Consider the following 13,478-nt stretch of genomic DNA (forward strand, 5'->3'; position numbering starts at 1 on the left):
TGGGAAGACGGGAAGTGTCCTTTCCCCTTCTGTGGTAGTCTTTGACATCATTCCTGATAAGGGGGGTGTCTCTATGTGACCCAGGCTGGCTTTAAACTCTTGATCATCCTGTTTGCACTCCTCCATGCTAACACTTTAGGTGGGAACCAGCACATCATCATTTTCTTTAGCCTTATGATTCCAGTTTTCTAGCCAGTTTTGGTTCAGCCTCTTTCGTTTGACTTGTTTTTTGAAATCGAGGCAGTCTGTTAATCTAAGGAGGAACCCAGAGAGCATGGCTCCCTAGGGCTTCTCTGGAAAACAAATTGAGGAACACAGGATGTGTGTCATTAAAAATTTTTCCTCACAGACTTCTTAGGCCTTTTAAACTTTAAATGTCTTGGACCCTCTCTCATGTGTAGAACATTCCAATGCAGGTCTCAGGGATGTGTCCAAAGAACTTTATTTCCCATTAGTCTTGACAGGAGCTGTCTTAGCTTTAGAACGAGAAATGAACTCCAAACACCAAGTCCATTATTCATCCTTGACTATAGGTCCACAAGCAGACCAAATGACCACTAAGGCATTGAAGGCCCCACTGTTCTAAGGGTCTTCTACTCTTCAAAGCCTTTCAGGAGAGAGTGGCTTGGTTACTATAGAAACCAAGTGAACTGAATACAGATGAGGAAACCAGAACATCAATTGTCTTTCAACTTTTATTTTTTCAGATGTGTGTGTAAACCATCTGTGGTGGTTTAAATGGAAGTGGCCCCTATAGGCTCATAGGAGTGGCATTATTGGGAGGTGTGTTCTTGTTGGAGTAGGTATGGCTTTGATGGAGGAAGTGTGTCACTAGGGGCTGGGCTTTGAGGATTCAAGTGATCAAGCCAGGTCCAGTGTTTCTCTCTCTTCCTGCTGCCTGCTGATCTGGATGTGTAACTTTCAGCTACCTATCTAGCATCGTGTCTGCCTGTGTGCCACCATGCTCCCCGCCATGATGATAATTGACCAAATCTCTGAACTGTAAGCCAGCCCCAATTAAATGTTTTCCTTTATAAGAGTTGCCATGGTCATGGTGTCTCTTCACAGCAATAGAAACCCTAACTAAGATACCATCTCACTAGGGCCCAAGTCACCTAATGTTTCTATGCAGCACAGGCTGGCCTGGAATCAGTGAGCCTCCTGCCATCCCAGTCTCAAATGCAGGACTAGCAGGCATGCACCATCGTAGCTGGCTTCATTTCAACTTTTCCCATTCACCTTAGTGACTGGTTTGCATTTCTTCTGCTTAGACAAAGAAGTCATGATTATTTCCTGGGATGACAGAGAAATGTAAACGAGTGTAAGATTTCTTTGGGAATATCCCCCTCTCCTGCTGAGTCCTGTTGATGGAGACTGCACTGTTTCCTGGGCACTCAGACCCGAGTAATCACATAGAAACTATATTAATTACAACACTGTTTGACCAATGACTCAGGCATATTTCTAGCTAGCTCTGACATCTTACGTTAACCCATTTCAATTAATCTGATTATCTCCATGAGGTTGTGACTTACCAGTAAGGTTCTTGCTGGTGTCTTTCTCCTTCAGTATCTAGATAGCATCTCCTTAACTCTGCCTACTCTCTGTCTATATATCTCTTCGAGCCTGGCTGTGTTCTTCCCTGCTATAGGCCAAAGCAGCTTTATTCATTAATCAATAAAAGCAACACATATACAGAAGGACATCCCACATCAGAGTCCTACACTTAGCTCTCTTCCAAGGTATTTTCCATCTTATGGTCTTGGATTCCATTGCGTTTGCCTTGAAATTGACCCAGAACCCCTGAGACAAAGGATACTCTCTTAAGGCAGGTAACTATGTGGATGGGTTTATTTCTGCTTTATGAAACACCATCTGAAGCTGCTCTGGCCATTGCCTAAAGCCCCAGGATTCTAACCATGATGGAAAGAGCATAAAACCAATTGCCCAGAGTGTTTTTATTTTCTTTTTTGCTATTTCAAACAATAGCTGAAATGTCACAACTGACATAAATGAAAGTTTGACAACTGCTAAGCCCTGAGACTGAGGACGGTCTGTCTTCCTGGTTAGTTTAGTTGTGTTGATTTGGCAGAGAAGGACAGCATAGAATGACAAATAAAGAAAGGGAGGCCCCAGAACATTTTGTCAGATATACTTCTCTGTTCACTGGGGTTTCTGTCCTGCCCGGTCCCTTAGCTGTCCAGTCCCAAAGAAATATACAGAGGTCTACATTAATTATAAACTGGTTGGCCTATTAGCTCAGGCTGCTTATTAACTCTTATAACTTATATTAGCCCACAATTCTTGTCTGTGTTAGCCACATAGCTTAGTACCTTTTTCCACGAGGCAGTCACATCTTGCTTCTTCTGTGTTTGAATGACAGTTAGACTGAGCTTTGCCTCTACTTCCTGCCTCGTTTCCCCACCGATACTTTCTGCCTGGCTACTGGCCAATCAGTATTTTATTAAACAAATCTTTACATGGTAAAACCATTGTCCTGCAAAGCTTCATTTTTTATAAAAAAAATTAAGAACTCTGAATTTAATACCCTTTGTTTAGCTTTTCTCCTGACCATTATCCATAACAACTTATAACCAACATTCTAAGCAAAGGCAAACATCCATAGTCTATTTTTTGGGAATGTGGGTGTAATTTTCCAGGCTACTTCCTGCTGGGGGTGATGATAATCTTATGGGGACCTAAAGAAAATTTAGAATTATGATCAAGTCCAACTGGAGTATTCTGTGAGGCTTGATCATCTCAGCCAGTAGTCTTGAAACTGTTCTGGAAGTAGAACTCAGACATCTGGGCCATTCCGCCTACTGGAGATTTCACAGGGTGTCTTCCTTGACCAAACCTGATTTTTCTTAACTCAGATTGAATCCACAGTCTCTCATTTCCTGTGGAAACAAAAGCAAAACCTCTTCTCCAAAGTAGCATACTTTTTGACTTAAATTTTAAAGTCAAAGCATTTTCAAAATATATATGTTGGATTATTCCAGCAGCATTTATAATCAAATATCTTTTAGCACCTTTTGCTTCTTCCTCAGCCATCAAACAATTTAAAGACAACACAATAACATACAGTACCCAGACTCTCTGTATATTTTTCATTTTTATATGGCTTTATTTTAAATTCTATTTCTTTTATTTTTATTTTTAATTTTTGGCTTTTTAAGACAGGGGTTTTCTGTGTATCTTTGGCTGTCCTGGAATTTACTCTGTAGACCAGACTGCCCTTGAACTCACAGAGATCTGCCTGTCTCTGCCTCCCAAGTGTTGGGATTAAAGGTGTGTGCCACCACACCCAACTACTCTCTTTCTTTTTTATTTTAAGGACTTTATCCTTTTTCTTTTTCTCTCTCAAGCCTACATATATTTTTAATCACACTGTAAATTATTTGAAGGTTTTCTTCATATTTGAATCTTTCTTTACTTTATATCTCTTTTTTTCTGACCACATAAGTCTTTAATTTGCTAAGCAATATGGCTAGGATTTAAGCCTGGCTTTGACATCTGGATCCATCCCATTCTTTAGCTTTCTGAGAGTCTAGCTTCATGGCAGAGATACTGGTCGGAGCCATGTTTATTGCCACAACTCTATGGCATTTCAAGGTCCCTGACACCACTAAGAAACATGATGTTGGCAATTCATAAACACCATTTAAATGTTTAGTGGCAGGGCCTCTTAAAAGAGATGCAAAGTTTCACAGCTAAAGCTGAATCAGGAAGCCTCTCTTAAATGAGATGTACTTGGCTTCCTGATTCAGCAGTAGCAGAAAAAAAAGCTGCGGTTTTGATAAGCCAGCTTTCTGGGTCATGCTGCCAGTGAAAACTCTCTTTCTGGAAGTCTGGCTATGGAGCATTTAAATGGGGTTTGTGAACACAGTGCTACAACTTGCTTAATGGTAACATAGGACTGGCTGTGTGCCTAAAAATGGGGCTGTGAACATGGCTCTCAGAGGCAACAAACAGCTCTGACATGCTGGACTGGGTAGGGCAAGCAGGCAGTTCCATATTTCTCCTAGCAATGGCACCGCTTAAGTTCATAAGAAGGGCTTAGCATTTTAAGAAGCACTTCTGGTCAGAAAAGAATTACAAATATTCAATTACGACAAATTCAGATGATAAAGACCTCTAAATGAGACACAATGTGTTTTGAAAATGTTCATAGGCTTGTGAGAAAAATAAAAAGAGTATAGAGAATTATGAAAAGAAGTAAATGGTTTATAATAAACAGTCTTTAAAGAAACAGAGTACAGACAGTCATAGATTAAAGGAATAAAGATAATAAAATAAATAAATATTTTTTAAAAAATAAATAAATATTAAAAAGTAATAGAGTAAGAAAAGCCATGTAAAGATGGGATATACAAAGAGTCTGGATTATAAATACTATTGCACTTTCTTTTAATTTTTTGACTGTCAAGGAGCTAAGTAACCAACATACATACTTTAAAGGTATCTTGTTTTCAAAATTTGGGTCTAAGGATATGTTGCTTTGGAAGAGATGTTCTTTTGTTTCCACAGAGGATGAGAACCTGTGGAATCCTTCCAGACTAATGTAGTTTGATGCACCAAGATCCCCTGAAAGGTTGCCTTGAACACCCCTCAAAAAATTACTTCACCCAATAAACAGCAGGAAGCAGTTTGGAGAGAACTATACCCACATTCCCAAATATTGTTTATAAATGTTTGTTTGCATTTAAAGGGGGATATGCTCTAAAGATATGCATTGGTATGGATCTTGGTTTATTGATACAAATTCAAGGCCAATTTTGTTATATATATTTTTGTTCTTGATTAAGTATTATGTTTGTGCAGCTCATTTAAAATGTAATGTATAATTAAGAAATATAGGTTAATAAATAATCCTCCATAATAGTCAAACTTCTAGTCATGTTAGTTAGGTTTTCTAGATGTATAGAGATATATTTCAGTTAGACAGGTATTCTTCAAATCTTTCAGAGACCTTCAGAAATTGGCATTTAAGTGTTTTAAGAATTTAGGACTTTTCATGACAGTGAGACACATCTCCTGGCAACACCAATCTACTTCAAGAGGAAGATGGGCATTGAAGAGGCTCCTCATAAAGTTTGTTAGCCATTTTGACAAGAAACTTCTCTTGCCTGGACTGTTTGATAATATGTTGGGTGAACTGGTCATTCAGGACCCACAGAGAAATGACTGTTGAACTTGCCTAAAGGTGAGATTATCCTTCAGGGTTCCTGCGTTATGAAAGAGTCTGCTAGATTTTCCCCAAGGGCACAGAAGAAAGTGACTGACAAACTGCCAATATAGGTGGAACTGTGTCTGAAATTTTCTGCTTCATGGAAAAGTTTGCTGGATACTATGAGCCTGTAGGCTGAAGATGGATCCCAATGGTACACATAACAACTTTGGGTGACTGTCCAGGTAGTGAGATGTCTCTTTAAATTCTAGTGTTTTGGAAGTTGCTTATAATGCACTTTCTGTTTACTTAGGTAATATTATATCCTTCTGGAGTCTTTGATGGAGTTGAAAAATTTATAGTTATAGTTTTCCTTAGTTATGATGAAAGATAAAGTAGACATAAATACTGTAACTGTAATTCTTCCTTGATAACTGTTTTGTTATATGTAATTTTACTATGTTAAAGTTAAAACCTTTCTTTTCATTTAAACAGAAAAGGGGAGGTGATGTGGGATTCCACTCTGTATGCTGTGATTACCATTAATGAATAAAGAAACTGCTTTCAACCTATAGCAGGACAGAATTATCTAGGCAGGGAAAACTATCCTGAATGTTGGGAGGAAGAAGGAGAAGTTAGAGAGAAGCCATGGAGTTGCCACCCTAGACAGACATGCTGAACCTTGCTGGTAGGCCATGAGCCTCATGGTAAAATATGAAATAATGGAAATGGGTTAAATTAAGATGTAAAAGCTAGCCAATAAGAAGTTAGAGATAGGCCAATCAGTGATTTAAATGATATGGTTTCTGTGTGATTATTTCAGGTCTGAACTGCCAGGCGTCCAGGAAACAAACTAACGGCCACCTTACAACAATTCTCATAAAATAAGAACATGGTGAAGAGAAGTTGGACAATATAAAAGAACATTTATATGTAAATTTGCATTGTCTGAATGTATTTTTCCTAAGATGCTTCATATGAACTATATAATTGTCACAGACCTCTGTGATGTAGGTGTTACTGTAATTGTTATGATGTTGTAAGTGAATTCACTTGAGCACAAGACATAACCGATTTTCTCCAAACTAAGATTTAAACATAGTGAGACGACTGCAGAGCCTGTAATCTTTGGCATGAAGTCCAGATTTAGTTAACTGTGATGTATGGAAAGGGAGTTTAAACAATTTCTTTAATGATTCAGTGACACTTTGGGACAGAGGTGCATGGTGGCATCTTGTGCGATCTAGAGCCTGCCAGTCAGTCCCCTCCAGGGGAGTTTATGGAAGAATGGAGGCAGTTCTGGAACCTCAGATCTAAAACATCTTTTGAACTGAATTTAACTGGGACAGAAGAAGGCTCTGTCACGTGAATTATCTTGTAGACAGTATTGGATTGTCACAAGACACAGGTGAATTTGAGTTTTTTCTGTGATTTTAACTTTTGGCCCAGTTTCCCAACAACAGCGTTTAGTAGCATTCCATATCGTGGTGCTGCTGCCTTCAGTGGGGGAATAAACAGCCAAACAACGAAGCTCCAAGCATCCACTTCAGCATCCATATTTATAACTGTCCTCATTAGAAATGTCTTTTGTTCAAAAGATGGTCAAAATCCCTTAGATCTGTCCTTTTCCAAATCTCTGGTGTCTTTTATTCATCAGTGATTGAGTCAGTATTGTTTGTTCAAAGTAAGGAACAAAAATGCAGAAATTGAATTTCCTAGGTGAGCAATGTGTCCGAGTCATTCTCTGGGTGTATGAGCAATGCATAAACTCATCCAATGTGCCCTGACATCACAAGACTTTTTGAGGACCATTATGGACTTCCAGCTTAATTTTATTCATTGAGATATTTATTTAACACATGTGCCTCTGAGCTCTCTTCTTCTCTGATTTTTTATTTTTTATTTTGGTAGGAAACATCTAAAAGCAGATATTCTTTTTTAAAATCAAATACATTCTTCAAAGATGCTGCCATAATAAAAATAGTAATACAGGTGGCATATAGCTATAAAGTCTGTTTTAACTGAGACATAATCATCTACTGTTTAATAATATAAAAATGGGGACTGGTAATAGAATCATGAACCCTCTTAGCTAGACTCTTTTATCTCTACTTATCTGGGCATCTAAATCCTGTCGACTCTTATACATCTATTTTCTTTCTGCTTTTAATAGGGTGTGTATTTCCTGTAAAAATGGAGGATAGCTTTCACTCAGATTACCAAACACAATATCTTTCTCTTTGAGGCCTGTGATGCCTGTCACTGACAAGAAGAGGTGTGCACGTGCCAGAATGGGAGCATCTCGGTGCAGTGTTACCTGCACTAGCCTCCATTGCTGCTCTTCCAAAACTGCCACTCCTATCTGCTGCTGGCTCCTAGGTGATACATACCTAAAAAAGAAGTTTTTAGTTCCATGAAATCTCTATTTCTATGCAATATTGATTCGACGAAATTACTATCTCATTTAGTCGTTTATCCTGTTCTTTATATGTCTATTAAAAGTTGTTCTCTCGAATAAACACATAAATATGGACTATCCATGAATAGGTAAATAGCATTTTGGGATACAAATAGTCTAAAAATAGCTGAAGTATATAGTTAGAGAGATAGGAAGAAATTGCCAGATGTCCTCTACTGCAGCCCAAAAGAAGCAGTTTCTGGGCTGATAGCAGGGCTAAGAGAAAAACTCTACAGTGTCGCAAAGCTAAGACTTTGATTACCTAGGAAAAATTTACTCTCATACTTATTTTGGTGGGTTTCTTCTTTATTCTGTTAATGTTGCTCTCATGATGTGTCTTTGTTATGCTCTCAGCTTTATCTCTCATTCTAGCTGTACCTTTACTCTTGATGTTTCCCTTCTAATTCCCTCATACATGATGCTATCCTTCCCTCGTGATGTTCCTCAAGTTTCTGCCAGCTCTCTTTGTTCTCCCAGCTTATAAAGACTCACACAATATTTCAGGCATGACATCTGAAGGTCACATACAATTTCCTGAGTAAAGGATAAGAAGCAATCATTCCAACAGCTCACAAAGCAGTAAATCCAGATAGCCTGTCACATAGCAAGAAGAAAGCACTTTCTGCCAGTTAACTCCCTAATTAGTGGACTAAAGCCTCAGCTGCAAAAGGAGAAGTCTTTGTTATCTGTAGAGGTAGCCTTATAAAGCTAACCTACTAAGGAGTCTAAAAGAAGTAAGGAAATTACATGCTATGTTCTATACTTCTAAGTGTATAGACATCTTCAACATTTTGTGGTTAGTGGACTTAAAGGCGGGACTTTCTCGGACTGGAGACTGTTTACAAAGAATGACATGTCCTCAGGGAGTGTAGCACCTAATTAAGAGGCCCTTACACAGCACAACCTGCAGGGCAGGGGCTGGGACACAAGGGCAGATAACCTTACTTGACACTCTCCAAGGCGAAGTGACATTAAAAACATTTTAAGAGGCAGGCGGATCTCTGTGAGTTCGAGACCAGCCTGGTCTACAAGAGCTAGTTCCAGGACAGGCTCCAAAACCACAGAGAAACCCTGTCTTGAAAAACCAAAAAAAAAAAAAAAAAAAAAAAAAACATTTTAAATCTTAAAATATTTTTGTCTTGCATGTAACCATTGACCATAAGAAAATGGAGAACTTTAACTATTTATTAGGGCTATGAAGTTAGTTTATATTTTGTAGCCCTAGCCAGTTAGAAAAATTTTCCCTGTGGAATCTGAATAAATCTCAATAAAACTAAGGCAAGACTTTGTACAGAGAAGTAATCACTGTCCTCTGGCATTGCAATTAAGTTGCTTCATACTATTTACCTTGTCTCAACAAATCAGACAACTGGCTACATGTCCTTGTAAATACAACTGTATTTTTCTGTGAATAGCTTATCTTAAAACCCATTAGCATAGCACCTGGTCTGATCTAAAGCTACTTTGAAGTTTTGTATCAGTCGATAGTATATGGCTACCTTGGCAGCTGGGGAAAATACAGCTATTTTCTTATGTTTTGTTCCAAGATAGTCTTAATGGAAACTTATAACCTCTGACTTGATAGCATCTTTTTGTATTTATTTTATTCATCAAAACTCTATATAAGCTAACATTATTAATATCAATAGTCAATATAGCTAAGAAGAAACCATTTTCTTGACAATTCACAGATAAAGATGCCAGTAGATCAGGATAGTATTCATGAAATATATACATATTAGAATACAGACTGTGGAAATTCCCCATAGCCACCAGGTAAAGAATGGGGTTTAGCACATGTGAAATTACAGACAGAAGCAGAAGATATTCTGGAATCTCTATTTCTTGCAGGCTTTGCAATAAATGAGTTTCCTCCATCAAAAATTATTTTCTGGTGGGTTGACACCTTGAATATTAATTGCCACTTTCTGTAATAATGGCCTCCAGCAATCCTTTTCTTCCTCCCTTCCTCCCTTCCTCCCTCCCTTCCTCCCTCCCTCCCTCCCTCCCTCCCTCCCTCCCTCCCTCCCTTCCTTCCTTCCTTCCTTCCTTCCTTCCTTCCTTCCTTCCCTCCCTCCCTTATTCCTTTTCAGTGGAGATTAAACTTTGGACCTTGCATATTCTAGAAAAGTGTTCTACCACTGATTTATTCTTCAGCCTGCTTTGTTTGAAATTCTTTTAGGTTAAAAGAGAGTTCAACTGTCCACAATATGCAAAATGAATGGAACTACATTGTGCATATACAGAGCTTAGCCACATAAATAGGGCCTCTTTGGTTGATACCAAAGAGACTGAACCTTGGGTCACATTTTACTCCTGAAATATTTGGGATTTTAGTCATTGCTGCTGACATCTAGCAAATATTACAGCCATTGTACCTTGGATAATTTCAGTCTGACTTGAATTTTCCTCTTGTTTTTTTCTTATCTTTACTCAAGAGAACTTTTTTCTTTGTGTGTATGTATGCATATATGTGCTCGTGTGTGTAAATGTGGGTGTGTCATGGTGTGCATGTAGGGGCCAGAGGACAGTGCTGATTGTTGGTCCTCACCTCCCATCTTGTGTGAGATAGGGTCTCTTGTTCTGTTGTATGCACTGGGCAGCTGGCCCATGAACTAACAGGGAGCTTTTCCTCCAGGACTGCGAGAAGTGTGCTGTAATTATAGATGTGCTGCACTGCATCTGCTTTTATGTATAGATCTAAACTCAGGTCCTCATGTTTACATGGCAGTTGTCATACCCATTGTACCATCTACCCATCCAGAATTTAATTTTTCTTTTTAAATGTGTATGGGTGGTTTTGCCTGCATGTGCATTTCTGCACTATACATGTGCCTGGTACCCACAGAGGCCAGAAGAGAGTGTCATATCCCCTAGAGCTGGAGTCACAAATGACTCTGAGACACTGTGGGGCCAACAGAAGTTGGTTCTCTCTACCTTGACTGAAGGTCAGAGAGCTTAAGTCTACTCTTGCTCTTTTAAAGTTATTGGCAAGAAGTCTGACTTAAGGAATGGCTACAAACAAAATATCCTGACCCAGGGTGTGATTACTTGGTGTTTTGGATATTAAGATGGCCCATAAAGGTGGATCAACTCCACCTTGACCAAAGGTCAAAGAATTCAAGCCTATTCCTCCTCCTTCACTTTTAAGACAAGAGGTTTGACACAGAGAGTGGCTGCCTACAGGATCTGAGGTGTTGTCTCTGCATGCCCTGCCTAAAACACCAGAATGTTTAACTCAGGAAATACTGGCTTGATGTCTCAAGTATTGAAGCAAGTATTTATTCTGTTTGTTCTTTGAGTCATGTTAAAGCAGTCTTTTGCCTTCTCCCCTTTTGGATTAGGGTATATAAGCATATGGGAAATAAATGTGGGCATATTCAGGATTCAGTATTCACTGGGTTGTCCTCCTGGTACTATCTTACGTCTCTGTATTTCTTTCATATCTCTGTTCCTCTTGCCTAACATTTCTAATTCACATATCCCTACCCTGGAACTTACAAACCCATTGAGGCTGGCCCCCAACAGATGTTGTCTCAATGTGTGGTTATGACAGATGGCACCCAACATGGGGCTATGACAAGACACCATGTGGGTGCTAGGAACTGAGCCCCAGTTCTCTAGAAAAGCAGTCAGTGCTTTTAATCTCTGACTCATTTCTCAAGCCCCAGAACTATTTTCTTTTTAAGATAAGGTCTGCTGTATAGTGAGACTTCCCTTGAATTTTCAACATTCTGTCTTCTTGCTTCAGGCTCACAAGTGTAGGGACTGAGTTTTTAATTGTTTTGCTCTGGCTCTGGCTCTCTCTCTCTCTCTCTCTCTCTCTCTCTCTCTCTGTGTGTGTGTGTGTGTGTCCATGAACATGCACATCTGTGCATGTGTGAATGTTTATGTATGAGTGGTTGTATCTTAGACTCTTCCTTTAAAACATACATTTCTCTGTTTCCTCTTTCCTCTTCTCCTTTTCCCTCCCTTCTCCTCCCCTCCTCTCTTTCTCCTTCCCTCTTCTACTTTCCTATTTTACCTTGTCTTTTTAGGCTTTTGAAGTATCAGAGAGTCTGACATATGGCTATATTCTAAAACACAGACAGTCTGGAATTATACCACACAGTTTTTTTTAAAAGAAAACACCTACTATTTCATTAATGAGAACTTTGCTTTCTGCAGACATTGTTCCTGTGTATCTTGAAGGGCAACTCAATCATATCTTGACAGGGAGTTCCAACTTTCATTTTACCCGAGAAGCTGGCCAACAAGGGGAATGGTGTCAGCTATCCATGGCATGTCTGTCATAATCCATTCTTCTTGGATAGAGGAGAATAACCGAGGTCTGTCCTATCCCAGAACCTTGGGCTTGGGACTCACCTTTGTGACCACATGAACCACATGATTGAATCTGCAGTTTGTGCAGAACAGCCTCTCCTTAAACACTAACATCTGCTGAACAGAGACCAGGCTATGTCAGCAAGAAATGTTTTGCTTCTGTTATTACAGTGTCCAGAAAATAGCCTCTCCCACAGACAAGAGTTGGTGGCTGAGATAAGTGGTTCCCCCTTTGTCAGGATAAGCACTGAGTTGTTCTGCACAGGCAATGTTTTAAACATGTCATATAAAAGTTAGGCTTCCATTGTTTTGTGTGTTCATCAAATTTATAGGTTGTGTATCTTATGTGTTCTCTTTATTTCATGGGGGTTTCTGGATAATACACTATGCTTTCTGCCATTACATTTCAAATCTAAAAGGTCTGGTTAGAGTAAATCATAAGCTTGGTACTTATGCAAATTTCAACTGCCATTTTACATACTTGTTCCCAGGCCAATAAATACAGTCTGTTATCAAATCTCTTTTTGGTTAGGTTTTTGTTCAGAAAAATAAAAAAGAATGGAAATCCCTGTAGCTGGCTATGTGCTCTAGGTGCATTAGTTTACTGTTTAATTTTCTTTGCAGACTTGTCAAGGATGTTCTGTCTAAGTTATAAGCAGGAAAGCTGGGCTAGAGAGATGACTCAGAAGCTTGGTGCATAGACCTCTTTTCCAGAGTACCTGGATTTGATCCCCAGGGACTGAATGGCTGTGGGACCAGGTGGGACAGAAACTTCCATCTTTGAATGGTAATTAGGGTTCAGACTTTGCCTAGACTTCCTGGGAATCTCTGTCCAGAGGATCCTTTCGTTGAGATGAAGGATGTCTGCCACCTTTACTCCCATTCCAAGTTAAAGGAAGAACAAAAGTCATCAGCTTTCTCTATCTCTTTTCTCCCCTGACATCTTAGTTCTTCTTGGTCTGCCAATGCCATTACCCCTGTGCCTGTGTCCACCCCTTCTGCAGACTCCCACTCTATTCCTTGATCACTGCAGTTTGCTTCTGCCCAACTACTCCACTTTTTAGGTCACCACATTCCTCTTGAGTTTTCAGAAGCCATGATCTATACTCTAAAAGTTTTGATCTTTGAAAGTTAGCTATTTCCAAACTACTGTTTGCAGGTTCCACCTTCTTGTTGCCCCTCCCCCAATTTGTGTATTATTGTTTCCTTGATAAGCTTCTGTCTGGTATCCTCCTGCCTCTGCCTGGTGTCCCCTGCCTTTGCTCATCCCCAGGTCCTTTTTTTCTAGGTGCATCTGTTCTTAGAATGTCCTGTGTTCCTTAGAGATCCCATCTCCTCTATCTATCTATCTATCTATCTATCTATCTATCTATCTATCTATCTATCTATCTATCCTCACTTGTAACTTTCTCTTTCCTTCAGGTTGTTTCCCTGGGAAATCCTAATCATTGCTCCAGCTCTCTAAATATGTCTTCAGTCCCGAACCCTCATTGGGAATTACACATGGGATATCTCTCAGCGTGTCTG

This window comes from Chionomys nivalis, chromosome 5 (genome assembly GCF_950005125.1).
Source record: "Chionomys nivalis chromosome 5, mChiNiv1.1, whole genome shotgun sequence".
Lineage (NCBI taxonomy): Eukaryota > Metazoa > Chordata > Mammalia > Rodentia > Cricetidae > Chionomys > Chionomys nivalis.